We start from the raw sequence: 25,455 nt of genomic DNA, 5'->3' as shown, positions 1-25,455 counted from the left end.
TCCTCCTGTCTGTCTTTTGTCTCTTGCAGATCATCTTAATCCCTTTCCTTCACAGGGTTCTCAGCCGGGACTATCTATAGCCTTTGGCAAGTCAAGGGTTGTGTCTTTGACCCCTGGAGTTCCTCCAGCTTATTCTTGCAAGGCAATCTCTTCATATGTCTACAATGTCAGGTGCAATTAAATACAGCCAGTGATAAAGATTTGGGGCTTCCTCCTTGCTGTGACATGTTTTCAGTCATCTTTTGTTTCCTTGTCTCTGCTTTTTATGTGATTCCCCTGGGACAGTGTGTGGGAGTCCCTGTTGAGTGATTTGAACCTACCTATTGAGGAAAGATGTTTCTCTCAGGGACAGACTTTCTCCTCCACCTGAACTAAAATCTTGTGCTCCATAAAGGCAGAAATACATCTCCTTTGAGGGAGGAACAGAAATCTGGCACATCCAGTGTAGTGGTATAAGCTGGTGACTCTCAGTCCATCTGTGTTCCTGATGGGAAACTGCACTGCAAAGCAAAGCCTCAAGCTCAGCTCTGGGAATATTCTCATAAATTCCACTGCCAGTCACTTACTTTTCACAGTTTATGTTCCCTCAGTACCATCCCCTTGCAAAGAGTTAAAAACAGGCTTAGGAAATCACTGTCAGAACCTACAGCACATCCCTGTACCTCTTGAGTAGCAAACTACTCAAGAATCCTAAAAGCAATTACACAAACCCCAGAAGACCCTGAGGCCAGGCTTTACACAGCCTCCAAAAGTGATGCCAAAGGCAGGGGCATCACAGAACTGCCAGGTCACACCAGGGCTCCTTAGTTGTCACTGTTTGGTTGTATCACTCTCTGTTCACCATTAGGAGTCAGGGGTTGATAACTCGGTTTCTGGTGGACAGGCCCATATCCCTTTGCTTCCTGCTTTTCTCAAAGCTCTGTACCCAGAAGGAGCCAAACCTGTTTAAATTACTGCCAGTCACAGAGATGCAAATATCCATCAGGCTTTTTATTGGACTTTCCTTTCCATAGCTCCACCTTGTGCTCCAGCAAAGGAAGCATTCAGAGAGGAAAGGAACTGCCCTGCCTTAATTAGAGACCCTGCTTTTCCCAGTGACAGGCTATCACTAATTACAACTCATCAGTGACCCCCCACTTGCCTCTGATGCTGCTGCTTGGTGAGCTAATGAGGGGCAGAGGAGGAGCTGGAGCAAGAGGTTGTCCTGAGTAGTTTGGAGTGGTGTAGGGAGTGTTTAATTCGCTCTAAAAATGGAGTTTGCGCTGTAAGATTGGGCTTTACAACAGCAATGCTGACACTTTCTTGTGAGTTGATATTCGAAATGTTGCTAATGCTGTATTTGACTAATAAACATTGCAGCACGTGCTTACCTTTGCTTCTGAGGGGAAGGAGGTCTGTTCCCTTTCCTTGTTTGTGTGCAGATGACCTGCTCCACCTCATTAGCTCTGCAGTGCTGGCTGGTGTGCTGGGAAGGATGATCCTGAAAGATCCACCCATCTGAAAGGGATGAGGAGCGGCAGCCCGGACAAAGCTGCCATCCCTGCTTCCCACGTGGGAATTGAGTCCATGAGGCTGGAGGAACAGGGATGCAAAGGAGCAATAAGTCTCCCTAGTAGGCAGTCAGTGAAATGGATAAGAACATTCCAGCTCTGATTTTTTAAATCACATACACGCATTTAATATTAAACCACATTCTATAATCAACAGGTCAGGTCCTGATTTGGGTTAAATGGTCCTCAGCTGGGGTGCTGACCTTCCTGTCCCTGGGACATTGGAAAGTGCCAGCTGCTGAGTTATTTTAGATGTTTTCTCAAGGACACAATGCACAGCTAGATGCTGTGATCAACCCCTGAAGGAAGAGAAGTGCTGTCCCTTTGAGTTGTGTAGAATTATAGATTTAAAGGACTTTTGATCCTTAAAAAAACTCTTCTGTAGCTGGGTGAAAAAAATCCCTCTTTCCTGAAAGCTAATAGAACTAGCAAACTAACCAGTCAACTAAAATAATACAATAACATTTTTCAGAATTGTCTGATTCACCTCAGCTCTTGAAACCTGATATTTAAATAACATGTTATGACAATTCAAAACACTTCAGTGAATTTTACCAGATATTGTGGTTTAAACATATATATCATGTCTCTTTTGACACCAGTGAGATTTCACTCTGTACTCAAAGGCACTACAATGTTTTGCTGAACAGGGGTGTTATAAAATATGTCCTTAAATTAAAATTATTCTTACAAACCTAAATTAGTTAAATGTCAGTATCTGTTATGATGCAGTATGTTATGAGGCATCAGTTAGACTTGATTTGGGGTCACTCAGTACCGTTAGAAGGGAGAATCACACATTTAGGAGGGATCCAGAGAACCAAGTTTCAGGGTGAAATGATCTTCTCTTGTGTGTAAAGCAGTTGTTGAAGTCTCAGGAAGAGGGATTTGTACTGGGAATGCCGTTGGCATAGTGATAACCATCAAACTGAATGGAGTCTTGGAAAGAACAACACTTGATAACAGCTGTGTTTGCATTAAACATTTTTAGAGTTCAGTTCAGAGCAGCTCTGCACCATATATGTAGAATTTTTATGCAGAATTTGCATACAGAAAGCATGGAATGCTCTTTGCTGGGGAAATTATTTGCTTCTGCTATTTATTACACTCCCCCCCATCCCCTGGGCACACGTGGCTGCGGGGATTCGAGTTAGTAGAGAAAACAGGTGTGCCTGGTCAGAAGAGCAAAAAAGCAAGTATTCAAGGGAAAAGCAGGATTTTTGTTTGGAGTGAGATGTATAAAGCAGCCCTCCCTCTGGGTCCAGCTAAACTGACCTTCTGGCAAGAACGAATCGAGGCACAGATACCACAGCCCAGATTTACCTCATCTAATGCAGATGCTTTAATTCTGTCCTTATTAGGCAAAGGATTTAAGAACAATCTTAAGTCAGGAATATTGTTGTACTAGACTTAGTCTCTCTTCCAAGGAAGAGGGGTTCCTCTGGGTGGTTCTTCAGGTCACCAGTGCACTGAGCCATCTTTTCTCTCTTCAGAGAGACCAGAGGGAACTTGTGTGGTAAAACTGAACCAGTCCAACAGCTCATGGCAGGTGACAGGGACATTCTCGCTCCTTGCCCTTCTTCCCAGGGATGTGGATCACTTTCCTCTGGTGCAGTGCCTCTCCTGCTTGCCTGACTGCACAGTAAAAGCTGAATCAACTCATAAATCTGGAAGAAAAGTATACTTTTTATTTGGTCAGATGGAGCAAAAACATTCCTGCAGGCTGAGTGAATCACATCCAGGGTCAGGAGAGTGCCAGGGAACACATTAAGGAATACTGCAACATGAAGGATTCTTTTCTTCCATCAGAACTGGCCTCAGAAGGTTGTCTCTTGCTTTCCAAGAGGCCAAGGATCCAGTAACCTGGTCTAGTGGAAGTTGTCACTGCTCATGGCCATGAGATTGGAACTAGATGGTCTTTAAAGTGCCTTCCAACCCAAACCATTCCACAGTTCTCTGATTCTCTGATCCCAGCACAATACTCAGCCTGTGAGCCTCACCTCATGTTATGCCTGGGTTTGGATTGGGAAATGGAAGCCTTGTGAAGGTACAGCTTCTTTGGAGTTCTTCTGGCAGGGTTTTTTTTATCATGAGCCTCAAAACAACTGAAAGTGAAGCTCCCAGAGCTGTGCATGTCCCACCTGCCTCCCTGCTCTCGGGACAGCACAACCTGAATGTGTTGGAATTTGGCTGGAATGCTGCAAATGTTCTTTTTCACCTGAAATGCACATTCTCATTTTAATGACCCGAAGTGTCAAGTACCTGAGTTTTATATGTCACGTGTAAGATATCATCCCTGGCAGGTACTGCCATCAGTCCCATTTTGGGTCATCTCCTCTGCAGTGATTTAGGAAGTGGGATGCAGCTTCCTGGCTCAGCAGGATCACTTGCAGCACTTCAGAGGGTGCTGCCTGAGACAGTGACCTGGTCCCACCTGACCTGCATAGCTCATGACATCTCAAAGGTCCCATGACCAGCTGATTTCACATGTGTCTGAGGTAACCAGACCATTTTTCTTTCCTTCTGAGAGAGAGGTCCATGAGTAATAGCAGATATTTTCAGTTCTTTTGGTATTTTTGCTTTTCTAATCACAGTTTATTTTTTTCCCAGTCTTTGAGCTGTAGATTTCCCCCCCCCCCTTTTCAGTCTTTCTGCAGAAAAAAAAAAATATCTCAGCAGTGGGTTTTCGTGTAGGCCAGCAATAAGAAAGATGCAGTTCTGCTGTGGTTGTGCCACCTGTGTAAAATCTATATCCAGGTTTTAACTCCTAATTGTTGCCTGGAGCTCTCTTAGGCTTCTGGAACAGAAAATCCATGTAGAACCATGGAAAGTGCTCTCTGTGTCCGGTGTTACCATAGTGAGAAGAAAAAACCCAACACTACCTGTCTTGTGAACCAGAATTCTGCCTTTTGGGTAGAAGAACACTGTTTTTTCTTGTTTTAAAACGAGTTAAACCATAAAATTAGTGTGAGACAGGTGGTAACCATCATACAACTGTGAAGGAACGTGCTGGCTGGTTCTCCTTTAGATACTTGGTGAGGACAATGCCTGAACGTCCAGAGCTCCTTTTGCTGATTGTTCCTGTTCTTACCAACTGGAGATTCAGTCCACCTTATCTCTTCCTTATTTCTTCAGTCTTCCCTTGATGCCACGTAGGGGGTGGAGGTGACAGCAGGTGCCACGTGGGGTCTCGTGTCCCCAGGGCTGAGACATTCTCTGCCCCCCGTGGCTGAACTTATTTTCCGTGTTCCTCCTTTGTGTGCAACCTAGAGAAGATTTTAAAAGAGGGATTCTGGGCTAAGGGAGAGCTGTGCAGTTTTGGAAACTTTTTTTTTTTTTTTTTGTTATTATTTTTATTCAGGGTGAGAACAGAATTCATCTCTTAAGGCTGCGTTTCACTTGGAGGGAGGCAGCTGCGTTCCCGTGGTTTGAAAGGGATGGGGTGTCTACGGGGTAGGACCTCCCCACTCTCAGTGTCCCCTTGTGCTTTCCAAGTGCTTAGAATTCCTTACAAATTACAGTCTTTTGAGGTACAGAAAACTGTGCCGTTTTAACTGATTGGAGGGGTGGTGGTGCTGGGGGGGAATATAATAGGTTGGGAAGTATTTTCTTGCTCTTCTTGATGGTTTGTTTAGGCTTCTGTCCTGCATCAGGGTCTGAAGGAAGGGACCTTTCCGTGCCCAGTAGGACTCCCTGCCCTCTACTATCATATCCCTAAGTGTGGCTTCATATATAAAATCTACTGTCAGCTGTAGCACCTCCATATACTTAAACTGCTCAAACAGTATAAAGGAGTTATGAGATATAAATCCCAGAATACTGATAGTTCCTGGGCAGTGGGCAGGTGTTAGTGTTCATTTCAGGTGGTAGAATGATTATTAAATCCCAGATCACTTGAATCCACTAGGAAACCTGAAAAAAAAACACCCACGAGGAAATAGTTTCCAAGATGAAAAACATTTAAGTTTACACTAGAGAGACAATAAGCAAATTATTGACTTCAAGAATCCCATTTTCAGGAGGCTGTGAAAAGTGCCGGGAGAAGGGTCCAGAGATCAAAAGGAGACAAAAATGTTAACAGATCTTCCTGAGAACAAGAATGTGGCAGCAGGAGGGAGACTTGTCAGAGCCATCCAGGGTGACAGCATGGAGGGCAGAGAGAGACCTACATACTCTATAAGGTAATCTAAAGAAACTGGCCCTCCCTGCTCAAAGCAGAGAGAGCTGAGAGCTGGCAGTGAGCACCAGGAAGCCCTGGGGAGCTGCTAAACAGCTGTATTGCTTATATTGTTTTTAAGATTTGTTTTCTCAGAATGGTTTGGTTTATAAGATCTGCCCAGAGTCTGTAGATCTGGGCTCTTCACGCTGCCAGTGGTAGAAAACAAATACTTGGAGCAAAGTATTTTTAGCTTGAGCGTGACTCTGTGGACAAAAATCATCTGTGGATCAAATATTGTTTTTCTAACTATAAAAAAAAAAATATCTTTGACATCCAGTTCTTCAGAATTACGGTGAATTCTCACAGCTTTGCCCACAATTCATGTATCCATCCATCTCTTCATCCACACAAATCCAGTTTAAATTGTAAATTTAAGCACACACTTAGGTGAGTGCCATTTGTTTAACACCTGGTGCACTAAGGTGCAATAAGAAGGGCAGTACATGGGCTGATGTCAGGTATCTGTCAAGGATAAATGTTATTGATAATAAATGCTGAATATGGAGCCAGTAAATATTCATAGAAAACAGCATTGCCTTTCTTCCTGCTGTTTTATTTATTTCATTAATTTTTATGCATACTATGTCCTAAAAACCATAGGATTTATTCTGAAGAAATCCCTACACAGTTCTTTGCTTTTAGGAGAAGAGCAAGCTCCTCAGTTTAAGGGTAAGAATATATTAGAGGTAGGAGATAGTAACTAGAAGAAAAGTAGTTGTTTCCCAAAGGTGTGGTGGAGTGGGAGTTGAAAGACGAAAAGAATTTGCTGCAGTCTTGTGAGAAACAATCACCCCTTGGGGTAATCCAAACTAATAAACCCTCTCTTTTACACTACTAAGAAATTTCTTCCTACATTCTTAATCTACCACATTTCCTGGTGCTAATGATGTGGGCACTTCTTTCCCCAAATGTGTCATTCCCATTATACTTGGTATTCAATGAAATCTCATTTCTCCCCTTAAGATGCAAAGGAACACAAGCAACAGGAAACAATTCTGTATTTTGAAAGACCTGAAACTCCATCTGGTTGTGTCCCAAGTAATTTAATAATATGTAAGTAAGGGTTTACCTTTTACTTTTTTTTTGGTGTAAAATGCCCATTTCACAGCTGTGCTACCAACGTGAGCTCAAAACCATCCATGTGCTCCGAGTTACACCTCAGCAATGGCTGCATCTCACTTCCCACCTGGCTTTGGCTCACACCAGTCAGGTGCAAAGAGCTTGGAGCTGCCTCTCCTTGGAGCTGTGCTTGGGCACAGCGAGGGAGAGAACCAGGTTGCTCAAAATGAGAGGATGCACCAACAAAACATGAAGACACCCTGTGACTTGTGAGCACTGTCTCACAGCTTGCACACCCCGTGTGCTGGGGCTGTTTTCATCTGCTGAACTGCCTTTCTAGTCATTGTTGTGCAGATTCCCTTTACTCATCTCCAGGTATGAGTAGGAAGAGCAAGAGCTTATATAAACAGAAAATGGAGAAGAGTAGCTACTTTATTTAAAGATGTGTCCCACAACTGAGAATGCCAGCTGTAACCCTAATATACAAAGAGAAGGAAGGTGACTGGGGACAGGAGGAATGTTTATGCAGGGGGGATCTCACCTCCTGAAGATGCTGCTCTTTTGAAGAGGGTCTGCTTCCCTGAAGAACTGTGGAGTTGGGGAAGGATTGCTTTCTTTGCCATGGAAATCTATAGAGCCTAGTCTGTGACTCGGATGATTGGCAAGAAAACATTCTTTTAAAGATCACTTCTGTTGACCTTGATAGGAACTGTGCCACTGCCTTCAGAGGGACCTGGCCCTGGCCCTGATCTGTTGAAGAAATAACAGTGACAAGGCTGTTTTCCCTCCTGGCCCCTACTTTTGGCTCTTCTGCCCACCCCCGTGTTTATACTTTCTCAAGCTGGGCTGGTTTGATTGCAGCAGCACAGACAGTCCCTGTATCCCTCTGACCCAGCACTGTGTGGAGCTTTTTGCTCAGCCAGCTCCTCCAATTATTAAGGGAATAGCCTCAAAGAATCTAAGGAATCACAGATATTCTGGGGGGGAAAAAAAATCTGTTGGCTGCAAGTGAGTGTGTAGAGAAGGAAAAGAATGATCTAACATCTTGATTCAACATGTCTGTTATATCAATCAGTTGCTCTGAGTGGGTAGCAAAGATATGATCTAATAGGTGCAGGATTCTTATTTCCTGTGAGAAGCTAAGCATACCTTTTGGGTGAGATCAGAATGTTTTTATTTTGGTTTATTCACCAAGTATTTTTATCAGCTAACTGCAATGGCCAGGTGGCAAAAAGCATTTAAGTCATTATGCTTCAGACTGTATAAATATCATTAAGATCTTCTAGTAGCTCTTTTATAAAACTTTATAGTATATATTCTCTAAAACTTTTCAAGTAATTTTCTCCCTCTGTTGCCCAAGCCCAGATTCATATTTAGGTATAAAAATTATTTTTTTCCTTTGAGAAAACGCATTTAACAGTAATGCAATCATCCTCAGAGTTAACCTCCCTCAAATTCAAGAAAAAGAGATAAATTAGAATGAAATCAGAAATACCATCATCTGCCCTGGAAATCAGCGGTGTCTCCGCAGCGATAAGCGGCTGGATTGATATCCACAATCACATTTAGGCATCTCACTATGCCTGGGTTTCCCTGGGAATTCAGACACTTAATTAGGATTTGGTTTGATTATCTCTGTGCACCTGGCTCTCTGCCTGGTATGAAGTGTCGGCAGGATCAGCCCCCTCAGCTCATATGCTCAAACCTTCCAGGATCCTTCTGTAGGCAAGGCCTTGTGCTCCCCAGTGACTCCAGTGGAGTCAGGAGAGCCTGGAGGCTGCTTCTGTGGAGCTCGTTTGGGAATCTGAGTCTATGTTTTATTACAAATGAGGAGCTTTCCATATTTTTTTTTTTTTTGTCTGTGGGGTGATTTCTTTGCCTTTAAGGTATCACAGAAGCAGAAGAAGTAATTGGAAGAGGTTAGCAAAATACAAGATACAGCAAGGAATTGTTCTGGTGATCAACTTTAAAAAGGCTGGGACACTGAGTTTCCTTCAAGGCTGCTTCCTTTCTCCTCCCTGGACTCAGAACTAATTAGTGTTCCAGTGTATACAGCACAAACATTTCCACTGGGAAAGGTTTGGATTGACTGGAGTGACTTGAATGCAAGTGCTCAGAAGGCAAAATTGTAACAAATATGTTCCAAGCAGAACCAATCAGCCTTTAATGCCAAGCCAGGCTTGCACTGACCTCGGGTCGCCACGGCCTTGCAATTGGGTGTATTACAAGGTGTATAAATAGACAAATGAGCTCCACCTACCAAATAATCCAGACCAAATTCGTGGATTGACATATCCTTGTTGTTGTTTTTCCCTTCACCCAGCTTTGTGCCATCTCCAATCTTTACCAGCAGCAATGCTGCCTCTTCCTCTGAGCTCTGGGATATGATTGAATGGCACTGCCCACAGTAAGACCCCTGTGCTACTGCCAGTGCTGTGCCTTTTGGAGCTCCCAGACTATTTTCTGGGAGCACTTTTGGATTTTATTTTCCATATGGAGTGGTTTCTTGGCCATCCTCAAGCCATAACTTGGGTGCTCAATCAGCTTTTTAAAAGAACTATTTTAAAATTGACGTTCTGTGAAGTGTACCCTGGGGATTTTTTGGATTTATTCTGTCAGCTCCACCACTTCTGACCATCCAAATTTATAACCACAGAATCACAGAATGGTTTGGGTTGGAAGACCTTAAAGATCATCTTGTTCCAACCCCCTGCCATGGGCAGGGACACCTTCCACTAGCCCAGGTTGCTCCAAGCCCTGTCCTTGGACACTTCCAGGGATGGGGCAGCTACAGCCTCTCTGGTTGTCAAATCATGAAATAATTTTAAGAATTTAAGAGCTGTGCTCCATTTAATCAAGAGGATTGATAACTACCTGGGTTGTGAGCCTTTGGCTTTGGAAGCGAGTGCATCTCTTTATAATAGTCTTACTTGAAATCGGTGCCGTGCTAATCCTTGTGTAATTACTCAGAGTTCCCAAGTTTCTAGAAATGTTGGTGCATAAATTATTTTCTGCATCTTCTGTGGTTTTGCCAGATTTATTATATAAAAACTCTACAAGCTCAGGGCTCCTTGGACAGCTTTTCAAAACTCTGAAGTGTAAATTATCTCCTATCTGGATCCAGGTAACCCTGTGGTAACTGAGGAAGCATCAGGGAACTGCCTCCATATGGAACTGTAATCTGTTGCTTTCTGCTTCACAACCAGAACCCAGAAAGGCTCCAGAAGAAGATGTTGCAGCCTTGAGCAGCTTCTCTCCCTGTGCCATGCCTGGAAATGTGTAAGACTGACAGAGTCCACATCATAGTGGAGCCTTCTTTAAATGCCTCCAAGGCTTGGAAAACAAAGATTGCTCTAAGGTAAGAGCCTACAGATAATAGAATTCTTTCCTGTATTTTCTGTGTACTTTGGTAGTGTTTACCAGCTCATCCTTTGTGTTATGAAAATTAGAAGTTCAACTATTTTGCTGGTTGACGCTTTCTGCAGAGAGCAAAAAACCAAACTGCAGCTTCATCTCCCAACAGTTAATGCACATTTCCAGAGGAGATGACTGAGAGAAAGGTGCACTACCTTTATAAAGAAAAAAAGGAGAAGCCCACTCCACAATTACTTTTCAAGACAAACATTTGGGCATTTTGCCAGAAAAACATAAAATGCTGTCCCTCATCTGCAATGTGCATCTCCCTCTTGCAGCTTATCCCAGTGACTGCTTTCAGGCCTTTGAATGGAACCTAGAAAAAGTTGTATTTCAAGGAATAGCCCTGGAAAGCTTTGATTCATTGCTTGTGTTCAGGATTTGTGAGATGTGCTGTAATTGCATATGTTATTACTCTTGCAATATTTTGTATTACGTTACTGCACATTTATAGACCAAAACTTTTTAGACAGATAGAAAGCAGCCTGAGAAGGAGGGCAGACATAAATCAAGGTATAAAACTGCCCTGAATAATATTTTATGTTTCACTATATTGACCTGGAATTACAGGATAAAGACATTTTCCACTGGTGCCCTGTTCTTTTCTTGCTTTCCCTGTGTATGTGTTTCAGGCTTGTTGGAGTTCTCCATTAAATCCAGAATCTGTATCAAATTGAGCTGCAGTGTGCTGCAGCACAGAAAGATTTCAAAGCAACAATTACTCTATTATTTCAGCAGAGATTACCTGTTTGAAATGAAACCCACACTGAATCCTTTCTGACCTGGTCCTTATTGTGATACTGATAACAAGCCACACTTTCCAGGCTTTATCTTACCTCCTACAGGGTAATCTTTCCTTGTGGAGCTTAATTCTGCTAATAGCACCCTTGACTGGTTGCCAGACAACAAACACAAGCAGGTGAAAACTGAATGGCTCCAGTCTGACCACTGATAACTCATAGAGACTTTTTATTCTCCGAATTCCCTCCAAAATATCCAAGTTAACCGGTGGACAATCAATCACATTCCTTGTATGCTTCTCCCTCCTTCAGATTGGTTATTCTTTGAAAGAAATTGTGATGATCTTTTCTACAGTTTCAGATTCCTTTTTTTTTTTCCCCCTCCTCCAAACAACGGTAAATAGTAATTCCAGATGGTAGAAATTACTTTTAAATTAAAGCAGTTAATCCAGGGAATGAATGCTTATCTAATTCCCCTGTTTTAAGTGGTAATGATACGATGGAAATGGGGAAAACTGATGTGCACCGAAGGTATGCAAAATAGTTTGAGATTGTAAAATGCTTTCCCCCCCCCCCTTTTTCTGATTTACTGTGCATGAAAATGAATTATAGACTCGTGAAGAAAACAGAAGTTTTTATTTGCTGAACTCAATAGGCTGCTTTCTGGGGACTTGAACTTTGCAAAGTGCTGAAAAAAAGATTACTGCATTCCACGGACAATTTCTCTGTTTGAACCAAATGGGAGGGATGACAGTGTGCTGGGCTCTGCCTTTCTGCTTCCCCAGATAAACCTCAGGACTGTTCATTATTCCTCTGTAAACGTCTGTAAAAGCAGACCCTTAAAAACTCTGCTAAATTATGTATTTGAGCCTGGACTTATCTTTGGTTGTGGCTGCCCCATTCCTGGAAGTGCTCAAGGCCAGGTTGGATGGGGCCCTGAGCACCCTGATCAAGTGAGTGGCATCCCTACCCACAGCAGAGGGGTTGGAACTGTATGATCTTTAAGGTCCCTTCCAACCCACACCATCCCATGGTTCTATCATTCTATGATTTAACCAGTTCCTCTTAAAACCAAGGATCCTCAGCACCTTGCAGGTCTGGACCATGTGTGAACCAAAACCATTATCACGAGGGGGGCGGTGTAAACGGACCCGAAATCAGTGAACAGGCATTGACTCCCACCAGCTGAAGGTTTGGTGGGGACTCATTTGTTTTTTTCCAAAATGATTTTGCTTTTACCATCTGAGTATATGATTATAAGGTAACTAGTTAGTGCTAAGGGGGAATATGGTTGGCTTCACTGGAAAATATAAAAGTATCCACTGTTCCTTCAGGGAAATCATTTTAATAGATAACAGCATGTTGTACAATGTTTCATCAGTGATATTTAGATCTAAATTAGGAGCAGTTGTGAGATGGGTTGCCGATTTTCTTGTGATAAAAGGGAAATAGTTCAAGAAATATGGACCAGATGTTATCTTAATCCAATCCTCATGTACAAGAGCACACTATGAGACAGTAATAATAGTCCCTTCTACCTGTTTCTAATTTTCCTGCTCTGAAACACCCCCTGTGAAAAATAGATTAAACCAACACATCATTTATGAATCGGCACTAGCGGGTTGGAGTTTGTGTGGAATGCGGCGTGCGTGGCACCGACCGGAGGGTGCAGCCACCAGATCCTGATCCATGTTTGAAAATGCTCCTTTGACAGTCATGTTTAAGACAGCAGCTCTCAGTGATTTAGAAGGAGAGCAGCCAGTTTGGGTTTGAATCAGGCTTTTGGTTCAGCGTATCCCTACGCAGTTTCAAATTTGTCATCGGTGTTTCTAGGCAGTGCATGTTATACAATCCTCAGCAGGCCAAGGAAAGAGGGGGTTGATCCTCAGCTGCTGTAAATCAACACTGATCCATTGATTTAGATGGGACTACTCTGATTTGTACCATCTCATGGTCTGGACAAAGTGTATTAACTTTCCCCATGAAAATCCTTCCCAACAAAAAGCTCCATTCACAGCCCCACTGCATAAGCAGTAACTAATGTGTCTCTGTTCTCGTAATAATGTTTAATACCTGCATCATTTCCTACTTGCTGGGGCAGCCGAAACATTACTCTTTGCATTGACGTAAGAGGCCGAGTGCTGCGCATTTGTAATATTTGGGACAGCTTTTTCCACAGCTCCCTGTCTGAGCTAAAGCATTTTGCTGGAATATTCCTGTCTCTTGGCATTTTCATGCCAAGGAGGCGTTTGGGCAGCTGTCTAGCGACTCAGGAGACAAGACTTTAATTTTCCTTTGAGGAACACAAGCAGTATGAAAATAATTTATTCAGCAGCATTCAGAACTGTGGGAACTACTGGGGGGGGGAGTTTATTCACTGGAAGTAGCAATAGCTGTGAGGATACCAACAACAGTGTTAATTAGACTGCTTTATCAAGGCTGGACACCTTCACATTTTTGGATTATTCCAAGCTATTTAGAAAGCAGAGTAAAATCCTGTTTTCCAGGTTGGACATTTTCATATTGCTACGAACAGAGGAAACAAGAGCAGGCAATGAGACAATTAATCTTCAGAGCCGGCCCACACAGCTGGCTAGCTGCTCCAAGGATTCCATGAGGGCAGAACCAAAGTTTTCCTTTTGAAACAAACTCCTTTGGTCCTACTTTTATTTAAAAAAAAAATGGATATGCACAGGAGAGCTGAAGAGGGACTTTTGACAAGGGCGTGGAGTGACAGTGCAAGAGGGAATGTCTTCAAACTGACAGAAGGCAGGGTTAGATGGGACATTGGGAAGGAATTCCTTATTGTGAGGGTGGTGAGGCCCTGAACAGGTTGCCCAGAGAAGCTGTGTCTGCCCCTGGATCCCAGGAAGTGTTCCAGGCCAGGTTAAATGGGGCTTGGAGCAACCTGGGCTAGTGGAAGGTGCCCCTGCCCATGGAGGAGGTTGGAATGAGATGGTCTTTAAGGTGCTTTCCAACCCAAACCATTCCACGATTCCATGGTATAGCATTGCAAATGGATTCACCCCTATGGTGTTTTTTGGGTGTGGGGGTTTTTTTCAACATCTTTAAAGATAAATGGTCAAACTTATGCTGGAAAGAATGGCTCTGAAGGGCCAAAAAAATCAGAGAATCCTAGAATAATTCGGATTGGAAGGAACTATAAAGATCATCAAGTTCCAACCCCTGCCATGGGCAGGGACACCTTCCACTAGACCAGGTTGCTCCAAGCCCTATCCAACCTGGCCTTGGACACTTCCAGGGATCCAGGGGCAGCCACAGCTTCTCTGGGCAACCTGTGCCAGGGCCTTACCCAGCCAAGAATTTCTTCCCAATATCCCATCTAACCCTGTCCTCTGGCAGTGGGAAGCCATTCCCCTTTGTCCTGTCACTCTGGGCTCTTGTCCCCAAGTCCCTCTCCAGCTCTCTGGGAGCCCCTTTAGGCACTGGAAGGGGCTCTAAGTTCTCCTCGGAGCCTTCTCTTCTCCAGGCTGAACATCTGCAGCTCTCCCAGCCTGACTCCATGGCAGATGTGCTCCTGAGGTTGTGGGCTCACACAGGAGAACTGGAATCTCATGAGTTCCCTTAAAATGTTTCTAATCTGTCTGTGCATCTATAAATACCCATGGGAGATATATCAGCACATTAGGGAAAAAACTGTTCAGTATTTCTGTAGGAAAATATTTTTATTGCGTTAATCCAGCAGCTGCCATTTTATTTGTATTGTGTCTGTACCTCAAGGCCCTACTTATCTTTTGAGGGTCCAGTTTTGTTTGGTTCTGTACAAACGTTTGCAGGGAAATTGTCTTGAGCCAGACAGTGCATTGAGATGAGACAGGTGGATCAACAGGAATGGGAGGGGATGGGATCATAAAGGGATGGCAGAAGATGTAAAAATAGAGTCCAAGTTGCCACATGGCCTGAACTGCTCACATCAGTGGCAAAGCTGTCATTTGGGATGAGAGTGCCTCAGAAATACACATGGAAAACTTGATGGATTAAAGTAGTTAATGAGAGAATAAAATGAGAGGAAGAAAAACGCGGAGTGGCTGAAAACAGTTATAGGGGAGAAAATCCACCTGTGGATCGGGAACACTTGAAAGGCTGGAGCAGCAGAGCTGGTTACACACATCTAATCAAAATGCAAAGTGCAGTTTAGAGCTCTCAGTGCTAAAAGACACCAGTTGGGGTAGGTAGGTTAACACTGAAAGTGTGTTACTAGTAATGACCAAAGACCTTTAGCCCCCTGTCCAAACCCCTTTTTTACTGTATGGAACGGGAAAGTAAACTCGATCATGTTGGGCCATTTAGTAAGCTATTAGTGCATTCATCTTTTCATCATTTGACAGGTGGAAGTAGTAGTCCAGCTTTTAGTTTTAATTATAAGGGATTCCAGATGTAGAATAGGACATAAATTAAAACCAGATCTGCTCATATGTCTTTTCAAAGTAAGCCAACTTCAAGGTATCTGCTTTTCATTTCAAAATGTTATTAAAGCTATTACTAAGAAATTCATAGTCTTAGCATGCTCCAATAATTGACACCTTTAAAGTGACTAAACAGATTTAGAGTGTGCAGAAAAGTAAATTTGTCTTAGAGAATGACTCTAATCATCCATTTACATAGAATGGACAAATCAGTGTTTGTGTTGGGAACGGCTGGGCGAGCAGCCTGTCTACATGGCTCTGGCTGCCTCCTCCTCTGCCTGACCTGGCTGCTGGTGTTAGGTTAGGTTGTTTCCATGATTATGCTGCTGTACGAGGGAAGATGAAGAACTAAGGGCTGATCCAAAGCCAGTGAAAGTCAACGGGAGCCTTTTGATGAGCTTTCTGTCACAGTCTCCTCCTCTCGTGTTGAGCTATGCTACATTATGTTGGAAGTAGCATTTTTTTTTTTTAAAGAAAATTAAATCCAGAACCATTTTTTTTCCCAGTGATAGTGTTCTTAAACCCCTGACTGTGCGAGGAAACCTGCAGATCCCTTTCCAAAAAGCCTTTCTTTTCCCAAGACCTATTTAGCTGGTGATACGTTACAACCATGCAAATAACGCCGTACATCTGACTTCATAAAAACTCTGAGGTTTCCAATAATTAGAATGATAGCTGGCAAGTCTGATAAATTAGAGAAATAACTTGTTTGGTGTAAACTGAGCCTGTTTCTGAGGCAGAAATGTTAGGCTTTTATCCTCTGGAGTGTGATTGAAAGGGTGAGAAGTTAATTTGGCAGCTTCGCTTCTATGGTTTCATAATGTTTCTCCTCCCCCCTCCCCTCAGCTTCAGGGAAGGACTGTGATTTCAGTACTTTGCGCCTGCCCTCATACAAGGCAAGAGCATGACCCGAAACGAAACCCCTCTCCCCAGGGCACATCCTGAGCAGTAACAGCTTGGCTCAAGTGTTTCTTATGAACAGCCGTCCAGAGCACTTGATCTAAATCATGCCATTTCCTTCACAGTATGGCACAGTTAACAAGTCAGTGCATCAACACAATCTGCAGATGGCAGTTCAAAAGGTGCACGTTCCCCAGCAAGATAAAGGGCAATGAGTTCCATGGGTTAGCTCATTACTTGGATTCAGGCAGGGGCTCCGTAGGGGTGTGAGGGAGGAAAAGGGGGCAGGCAAACCTTGAGAATGCATGTCTACACAAATAAAGGCAGCGTTGCAAGAAGCATGTTATTGAAGTAAAGTGCAAACAGCTTGCAGAGCATGGCTTCCTTCAGAGGTGGCTTGTTTTGCCCCCGAAAAACAAGAGGAAAAGGGGAGTGAAACCAGTGGCGACGCGCAGCCTTCGTTTATCCACAAGGCCCGGCAAATAGGACGACATTCCCTAAGCTAATCCCCAAAATCCACAAGAGGCGAGAGAGCTTGTGGTTGCTCTGCATCCTCTAGGACTCTGAACAACCTGGTCTAGTGGAAGACTCCCAACCCCGGGGGGGGTTGGAATTAGATGGTCTTGAAGATCCCTTCTAACCCAAACCATTCCATGATTCTGTGATTCTATCCTGCTTGGGAAGGAACCTGTTTTCTGGAGCGTCACAGAAGGGCTTCTAGAGAGCAGTGTGCACTCCTGCACAAATTACATTAGAGCTAAACATCCAGTGAAGAATCTCTGAGACATATTAGTTCTTTAGACTTCAAAACAAGGTTAAATTGGAACCATATTGCTGGAATACTTCTTAGCTAACATTTATATTACTTCAGTTACCAAATCCAGACTAAGTCCCAGGACTCGGCAGGGGAGAACATAATATATTAGGAAGTAAGATGGGGGTGTGCACTTCTGGCCTCCTATTTTATATAAATGTACAAAAAGTTTCCTCACACTAGCAAGGAAATGACTACAAGGCCCTAAAATGCCGATTTCCAGCGGCAAACGAGGGAAGTCCGCTGCCCCTCCTCCCCTCTCTCCCCTGACCATTCTGTGTGTGCCATGCCTTGGGGATAGTTTGGATTACTTGGAGTAAGACCATTGCATAGAAGCTCAGGTATCAGAGCAGATAATTATACACATATAGCGAGATACAGCAAAGGTCTCAGTGAATTGTCAGAGGATGAGATACATCTCGGGAGACCAAACAAGCCTCCCCTATGCTGATCTTTGTAAATGAATCTCTTTGGGAACTATCAAGATGGTGCTTTACCACGATTTTCACTGCTGAGGAAAAAGGAACTCTTCCAAGCTGTTTGTTTTCCAGGTTGTATCAAAAGCTGGCGAGTGAAGGGTTTTTTTTTCCCTTTCCGCGCCCACGTTGGTTTGAATGCCCTGAAAGGCGCTAAAATATGTGCTAAGCTGGGAGCTCCTGCAGCAGGGAAGTTCAAGGCAGGTTAGGCAAGAGAGGAACAGCAACCCCCCTCCCCTGCCCATAACTCCAAATCTACAAAGGCTGACTTTCCGATGAACTCCCTGGTCTACATCCCAACTCTTGTGGAGGAACAGTGCTAAAACTGGGCAGGGCAAACCCTGAGTGGCTGCTAAGCAGAGGTGTGTTGGACTAAGTTCATTCCATGTGTAATTTGATTGATTTAGGAGGGTTATGCCAGAGAGAAATTTGGCTTCAGGCTTTTGGGTGGTGTGTCATGTTTCTTTATGTAACTTATTGAACAGGTGCTTAGCAACAGCATCTTCCACTGGTTTATCCAGAAATCTTTGCTTCTTTCTTTCATTATCCCTTCTTTAATATCCTTCCAAGCTGTGCTGAGTTAAAAACTGAGCCAAGACTTCAGGCTGTGCCCCACTGGGACACGCAGGGATGTTTCACCAGGCCCTGTATCCATTTCTTTCTTACAACAGTGCCTGGTAATTGCTGTTTTTCTCCATTCAGTGAGATAAGCGAAGGATAAAGAGCTGTGAGTCTCAGAGATTTTTCTGGATTTGGTGAGTTCAACCTTAAGCTGAAGCAGCTGAAGAGGACTGGGTGGGAAGGAGCTGAACTTCCTTTCGTTAGGAATGTTCCAGCTTCTGCTGAGACCGGTGGAAAACAAGTGACCTTTGATATTCCAACACGGTGCTGTGCTTGTACACTGTGTGTACCAGGGTTGTAAGAAATACTGTATTTTCTACCCCTTTTCCAGTGTCTCTCGGGAAGACAGGAGGAAAGAGAGATGAGCAATCCTTGTTCTCAGCCTTTCCTGTGTATAAGCACAAAGCCACTTGCCCTCTGTGCTCTGTGTGGTTTCACTGGTGTGGAGCACAGGTGGTGTAAGTGGTGGAGGGCCTCATTCCTGAGATCTGTGGCATCCACAACCTGCCTTCACAGGCACTGCTTGCAGAGAAAGTGCTGTTTGCTTTCTTATGTTACACCTGAAGTTCAGCCTTGTGAGATACACCTGACAAACAAACAGGTGTGACTTATGAAAGGGATTATCCCACAAGGTTGCTTGTAACAGCAGGAAACAGAACTTAGTGAATTAGGTCCCTTCCATTCTCATCATCTGTGATTTCCCTCCTAATGATGGATGTCAGAGAAGAAAATGGTTTATTCTGGTAGTTCTTACTGATCAGTGTGCTCATATTTCTTAGAATTGCAGTGGAAATCTCTGGTGCTGTGCTGAAACAGAATCTCAGACCCTCACAGTGTCTTAGGCTTCCAGAAAACATTCTGCACCTTTATAATGAAATATTCGGGTTATGATAGCACTAAGAGGCCTTGAAAATGGGGGACTCTGGTGTGCAAGGAGCCATATGCTGAGATATGAAATAAAGAGATCGATCTCATGTATTCTGAGCGGGGCACACAGACCTGGCTCTCCTGCCTCCCATCCCATGCTTTCATCGTGAAATCACTCAGTTCTTTCAGCTGGATCTCCAGGCTCTGTTCTTAGCACTGTAGTTTCTCTGTCCCACATGGAAACCCCAGGGCTGGGCTTCACAGACTCTCTGCAACTCTATCCCTTTGGACTGTAATTGATTTGGAGTCAGGTGGTGGTGTAACATAACCCGTATGGAATCTGCTGGTGAAGTTTATGGCCATTCAGTTAAAAAAGAAAAAAGAGGGAAAAAAAAAAAGAAAAAAAAAAGGAATATAGAGGGGGAGTAGGAAGTGAACTGAGTTTGAGTTCTGGGATGTGAAGCTGTGCTGTTTCTCAGCCCAAGGAGAAAAGCTCGTAGAGACCTTGGGTGTGGAGAAATCTGTCACCAGCCCGTGCAGCACAGTCCTGCTCGGCCTGGCCATGACAGCCTGTGGATATACAGAGCAACCTGTGCCCAGCTCTGGTCAGCCTTTGAGCCAGGGTGGAAAAAGAGAGGATTGCAGAGGGAATGCAGGGAATACTTTAAAAAAATAAGAAATAATTGCTCAACTGATGGCTCTGCACTGCCTGGCTGTGTGGCTGTAACACATCTCTGGACTTCTATGTCCCCTTACCTAAATTTCCAGGGCTTTTCTGTAGCAAAGGAAGATATTTCAGCGTGGCTCCCAGGTCCCTTGGGGCACTGCAGGCAGCCTCATGTTGTCTGCAGGTTCCAGCAACTGATTCTAGATTGAAAGTCTTGAACTGAACTGGGAAGATCTCCACTGACAGCACTGGATTTTCTGATTTGGCAAATTCATCTGGGGTGACAGAGGTGACAGGCCAAAAAACCTGTTCTTTCTGTGACAAAAGAATCCCTTTCACAAGGTCTTGTAGAGGTTTGAAGACATTGTTCCAGGTGCCAAAAGTCCTAGAAAAGATTTGTTATGCAGCTGGTGGGCTTTGCCTCTGAGCTACACTGAAAATACCAACAGTGTTACGTGATAAGCATTATGTGACAACAGCATGTGGTAAGTATGTGATAAGCAAGGCTGTAATTTTGTCCAGGTATTGCTGAAATCCCAATAAATAGAGTGAAAAAGGCAGCTGTGAGGGCTCAGATCGTGACTGTATGTAAAGTATTGTGAGACAAATACTCGTAGCTTTGCTGCAGCCGTGGTGATTTACTGATACAGGGGAAGCAGAGTCTGTGTTGAGCTGTAATATTTGTCAACAGGCCCATTTGTACAGCCAGAAAAATAATGGGCAGGCCTTTGAACACACAGGCTGGGTATTATTCTTGCTGCTGTCATTGCTGTAATCCAGGATCCTGCTTTCCAGGAGGAAGGGAGGAAGCCAGTTCTCACCCCAGGCTGTATCAGTGTTCCTCTCTCTCAGGGCTGTTGGATCAGTCCTCATCTGACACCAAGTGCTCCCCTACAGGGTGTGTATGGAGGGACATCCTGCTGCTGCCACAAGTCACACTGTCACTCTTGTACACAAGTGAGGTGTGAGGGATAGAAAGGAGAAGCTGAGGAGAGAGAGGGTTTGCCTTTAAGCACTTTAAGCCCTGAGTAATGAGTGGTATCCAAGTTGCATCAGCCACCCAGACATCCTAGGAGACCTCAGGTCCTTGGTTACTCTCCTGTGGCATACTTTTTTTCCTTTGCCCCTCAGAGGCTCCTCCAGCCAGTATTAACTTGTGGAGGTTTCCTGAGGAAGGGGTAAGATAGTGACAGGACAAGGGGGAATGGCTTCCCACTGCCAGAGGGCAGGGTTAGATGGGATATAGGGAAGGAATCCTTCCCTGGGAGGGTGGTGAGGCCCTGGCACAGGTTGTCCAGAGAAGCTGTGGCTGCCCCATCCCTGGAAGTTTTTGAGGCCAGTTTGGATGGGGCTTGGAGCAACTTGGGCTAGTGGAAGGTGTCCCTGCCCGTGGCAGGGGTTGGAACAAGATGGTCTTTAAGGTCCCTTCCAACCCAAATCACTCTGTGATGTTTCAGTCCCTCTGCTATAACCCTATGCAGCATGTGGAGTGGGTGCAATGCCCTCCTTATGCTTAGTGTCCTGCTGATCCTTTTCCCAGGACTGTCCTGGTCCCTCTTGTCAGCCCCACTCTGTGAAGTCACTGTCATAGATCCTGCACACACCAGGATCCTGGCACAGAGCTGCCTTCAGGGTGATCCCTCTGTCCCTGGGGTGTCCCAAAGCCCTCCTGGGCTGTGAGCTCTGCTCTGTGCTGTTACCCTGTTCCACCTCAGTGGAAAATATGATTTAACAAGGTTGAACCCAGTCAATTTTTAGTGAAAAATAACCTGCTATAGGAAGGTACAAATCAGTCAATGAAAACAGTAATAGGGACTTCTGAATTACTCCATGACTTTCTTAACAGAGGTTATCATTTCCCGCTGCATTTTGTTGGACACTTCCCACATCTGTAGCTGCTCCTTTGCCATTAAGCTCTACCAGATTCTTCCACAGGGGTGATTTTTTTTTTTGTAAAGAGAAAATACTGAAGCCCCATGTGAAAACAGGAAACTCCATGAATTTTTTATAGTGAAATTTTTCCACTAGGGAAACATCCGTATTTTACAGTTTGCAAAATGTGTGGGACCATAAACTGTAAAACCGCACGGAGAACCACAACTCCTTTGTACTTTAAAAATAGACATAAAAGTAATTTCTCCAGAAAGAAGGAGCATATTTTTAAAGGTGAATATTTGTAGGGCTTATAAAAGCTATTGGCCTGTTCTTGGAAACGGAATGATCGTGTTTAAAAAAGGAAAAGTCACAGATTGTGGTGAGTTTACTGGGCCTGAATCATCTCTGTAGTATGTGCTCGACTGGACCAGCCATAGCGCAGCTGCACGGGGATGTGCAAGGTTCCCACCCAGCATGGGAGCCTCTGGTTCCCCACTTCCCCCAGGCATGAGGGGCAGGAGAGATGGTGCAGAGATGGGCAGGGAAGTGGTGAAGAAGGTCAGGAAGAAACCCAGGCTATTGTCATTTCTCCCACACTTTACCAGCCAGCGGAGCTGAGCTGGAATGGGGGGAAAGCAAGATGTTCTGGCCATAGGACTGCTGTGTGTCCCCCCACTCTGCAACAGGTGCTGAGCAGGGAAGGGGTGATACTTTATTCTCCCAGTTCCTTGGGGGTGGTGCAGGAATGACCACACTGAAGGCTTTGAGCCAAAGCTCAGTCTCACCCTGTGGCTGTGTCATTCGCAGTAAGTGAGACTGACACTTCTCTTTTCCTGTTGGGATCAGCTGGGCTGTAGCCAGGGCTGTGCAGGACCTGACAGGGCTGGTCTTTGGAGCTGCCCAGCTGGGAGATCCTGCACATGTGGCAGGATGGTGGATTTTAGCAGATGCTCTGTGCCATGGGACAGCACAAGGATGTCATCATGGGGTGTCAGGAGGTATTTCAGGCATCCACTGTGGGAGTGGGCAAATGGAGAGGTGGCTCTGGCTCTCTGTTGCTGAAATGAAGAACCAAGGGCAGGATGTGTTCCTTGGCATATTCAATCATTTCATCTGAAAACTGAATTGGACCAGGGCAGATTGCAGTTGTAGGCAAAGGTGTTTTGGAGCTGGCAGACCTCTTGCCCTTGCCACCTGCTCAGTGCATGTCAGACCTTGGGAAAGCCATTTCTTCTATTACTGCTTTGGTGAAGAAGTTTGGGGTGCTTGGAGGAGGTGGCCTTTCCCAGCAGCAGCAGCAATCTTGCTGTCCCCTCCTTCTCCCCCAGCAGCAGGAGCAGCAAACCTCACTCTTCACAGCTCTTTCCCCTTTCCCTTCCTCCCTGACTTTCGTCTCTACCTCTGTGTCCAGGCAGGAGGGGCCAGTTCCTGGCATCGCCTGCTCTGTGGGTGACAACATTCACTCTCGTCTGTGTGGCAGAGGACACTTTATCTGACCCATAATTTGATAATGACGTCCTGTTTATCCAAGTTTATCCTGCCATTTCATATGGATAGGAATGTACTTTTCCATGCGCTGCTCAGCCCTAGTGCTGCTGCAGAGTGTAATATTCTGGTCTGCTGTTTGTTTACAGCTGCCTTTCATCTTCAATTATCCACTATATTTTAGCAGTGGATAACTGACTGATTCCTGTATTCAGGCCAAATCCCACTTGTTTGGTTCATGTGAGTAATCTAAGGAAGTCTGACCCTTTGTTCCCTGATCTGTCTGGGAATGCTTGCACGACAAGGGGTCCGCAGGCATGGGACCCACGAGCAGGAGTGGAGTCCTGAGGCTGAGACCCATCTTCCCTTCACTCCACAGGCACTGGGGAAGTGCACCAGTCCCCGAGCATGGTTCTAGCACTAGAAACTCCTCCTGTTCCTGGCCAGCTGGATAACATAAATTTTTACAGGCCGTTGGTGCAGTGTGGACTATACCAGCTGCCTTTCCATTTCCAGGGAGGGGTGAGACAAGGCCTCGGGCCATTCCAGTTGGACAGCACTCCCGAAAAGGGCAACTAGATGAGTTGGAAACACTCAAAGTTCCAAACTTTCCCAGTTCTGTGCAGCTGTCATCATTAGCACAAACAGGCTGGTGCTGCCAGGGCTGCCGGGCTTACCCACTGCTGAGGCTCCTTTTACACACAATCCCTGCCCTGCTCAGCTGGCAAATGTTTTTTTGGATGCCTTCCTTTAGCTGAGCTGCAGAGTTCTGATAGTGGTTTATCTCAGGATGGGGCTGCAACCACTCCATTTTTCCTGCCTTAACTGCTTAAAGAGACCTGGAATATGACCACTACAGAACATGGACCAGGGTGAGGAATGTGAATCTAGAATAATTCATTTCTTTCTGTCACGTACCACCACCACTTCCACAGTGGGATCACCACCTGGTCCATCATAACAGCATTTCCTTTGGACCCGGGAGCCATGGGTTCAGTTTTCTGCTGTGACAGATTGTCTCTGTGAGCCTCAGTAAGTAACTTAGATTCTCTCTGATTAAGTGTCATGTGTAAAATAGTGATTATAGTCTGACCCTTCATCACTAATGCACATAAAAGAAAGTGAATTAATATTAAGACTCAACCATTAAAATGCTGGGAGCCCAAGGGAAAGGGGTCTCTACCCTGAGGAGATGAACTAATTGGGAAGCACTAAAGTAAATGGATGAGGTAGTTTAGTTTCGGGGATGAAAGGGGTAAAGGTATGGACAAGGTGAGGCAGGAAGATGCAGTTACTGGAAAACATTTGGCAGGTGTGGAAGGAACATGAGGGTGTTGGAACCGCAGTCACAAGGAGGGGAATGAACGGGAAAGCAGGAGGGGTAAAAAACCCTAGAAAAAACCCTAATTTTTGAGGAGAAGCTACATCATTCAGGAACCCTGTTCTGAGCACCTGGGCTGGGAAATGATGAGGAACAGGAGGGTGTTGGGGTGGTGGCCTCCCTCGATGAGGTGGCTGCAGAAAGATTCCCTGCCCTGCTTACCAGGATCACTTGGGCTTGATAACAGAAACCACACTGTAAATGCCCCAGGCTGAACTGTTTGTCCCCAGGGTCTATCTTTGTCTTGTTTATTTGTTGGTTTACTTGTGTTTTTTCTCGAACAAAGCCCTCATTGTCTGCTTTTGCAAAGTGGAAATAATTTGGGGTGTAAACTGGCAGTGTCTGGGTAGGGCAGTGGGTTTACGGTTTTGGATGTTTGCAGAGCTTGTAAATAAAGTTACCATGCAGAGACCAATAGCAATCATGGCAATTAAGACCTCTGGTGCCTGAGCTGAGCAGTCTGGCTGAGCTCTGAGCATTTCTGTGGGCTGTAAAGACAAGATAGTCTCTGAACAGCTGCTCCATGGGTCACTTGTGTGAGCCTTACAGCTTCCAGCTTTCCCGGTCTTTTCCAGCATAGGGAGAGTCAAATGTAACACCAGTTCTTCAAAAGGCTTTATCCAGGATCCAGAGAATTACAGAAGTGTAATAAAGGTGTTTATATGGACAAATTGGTATAAAATAGTGGACATGTGCATAAATATGACTCACTTGGGAAGAGTCATCATGGTACCTTTGAATGGAAGTCTCATCTTGGAGTTCTTTGGAGGGATCAATGAACAAGTGAATAAGAGTGCTCTGATGGATATAATCCGCTTGGGAATTCCAAAAGACTAAACATAAAATACCCCACAGATGGCTTTTAATGAAACTCAGCATCCATGGGATAGGAGAGAAGCTCCTTGCATGGATAAAAATAACCAACTTGAAACAACAGGAGACAGAGAAATAAATGATCAG

At 44.6% G+C, this 25,455-nt stretch overlaps 1 protein-coding gene across 1 annotated transcript in view; it reads left to right on the top strand.

Moving 5' to 3' along the window:
• BMP4 (bone morphogenetic protein 4) overlaps positions 1-25,455 on the top strand; it is a 125,923-nt gene that overhangs the window by 2,827 nt on the left and 97,641 nt on the right. Inside the window, exons 3-4 of the mRNA XM_039381659.1 lie at positions 5,570-5,731; positions 10,035-10,186. The gene's annotated coding sequence lies outside the window, so the exon portion shown is untranslated. The remainder of the gene's footprint in view (positions 1-5,569; positions 5,732-10,034; positions 10,187-25,455) is intronic.

This window comes from Pipra filicauda, unplaced genomic scaffold, assembly GCF_003945595.2.
Source record: "Pipra filicauda isolate LSUMZ 115617 unplaced genomic scaffold, ASM394559v2 scaffold235_size1210477_pilon, whole genome shotgun sequence".
Lineage (NCBI taxonomy): Eukaryota > Metazoa > Chordata > Aves > Passeriformes > Pipridae > Pipra > Pipra filicauda.
This window is presented reverse-complemented; position numbering and strand designations above follow the sequence as displayed.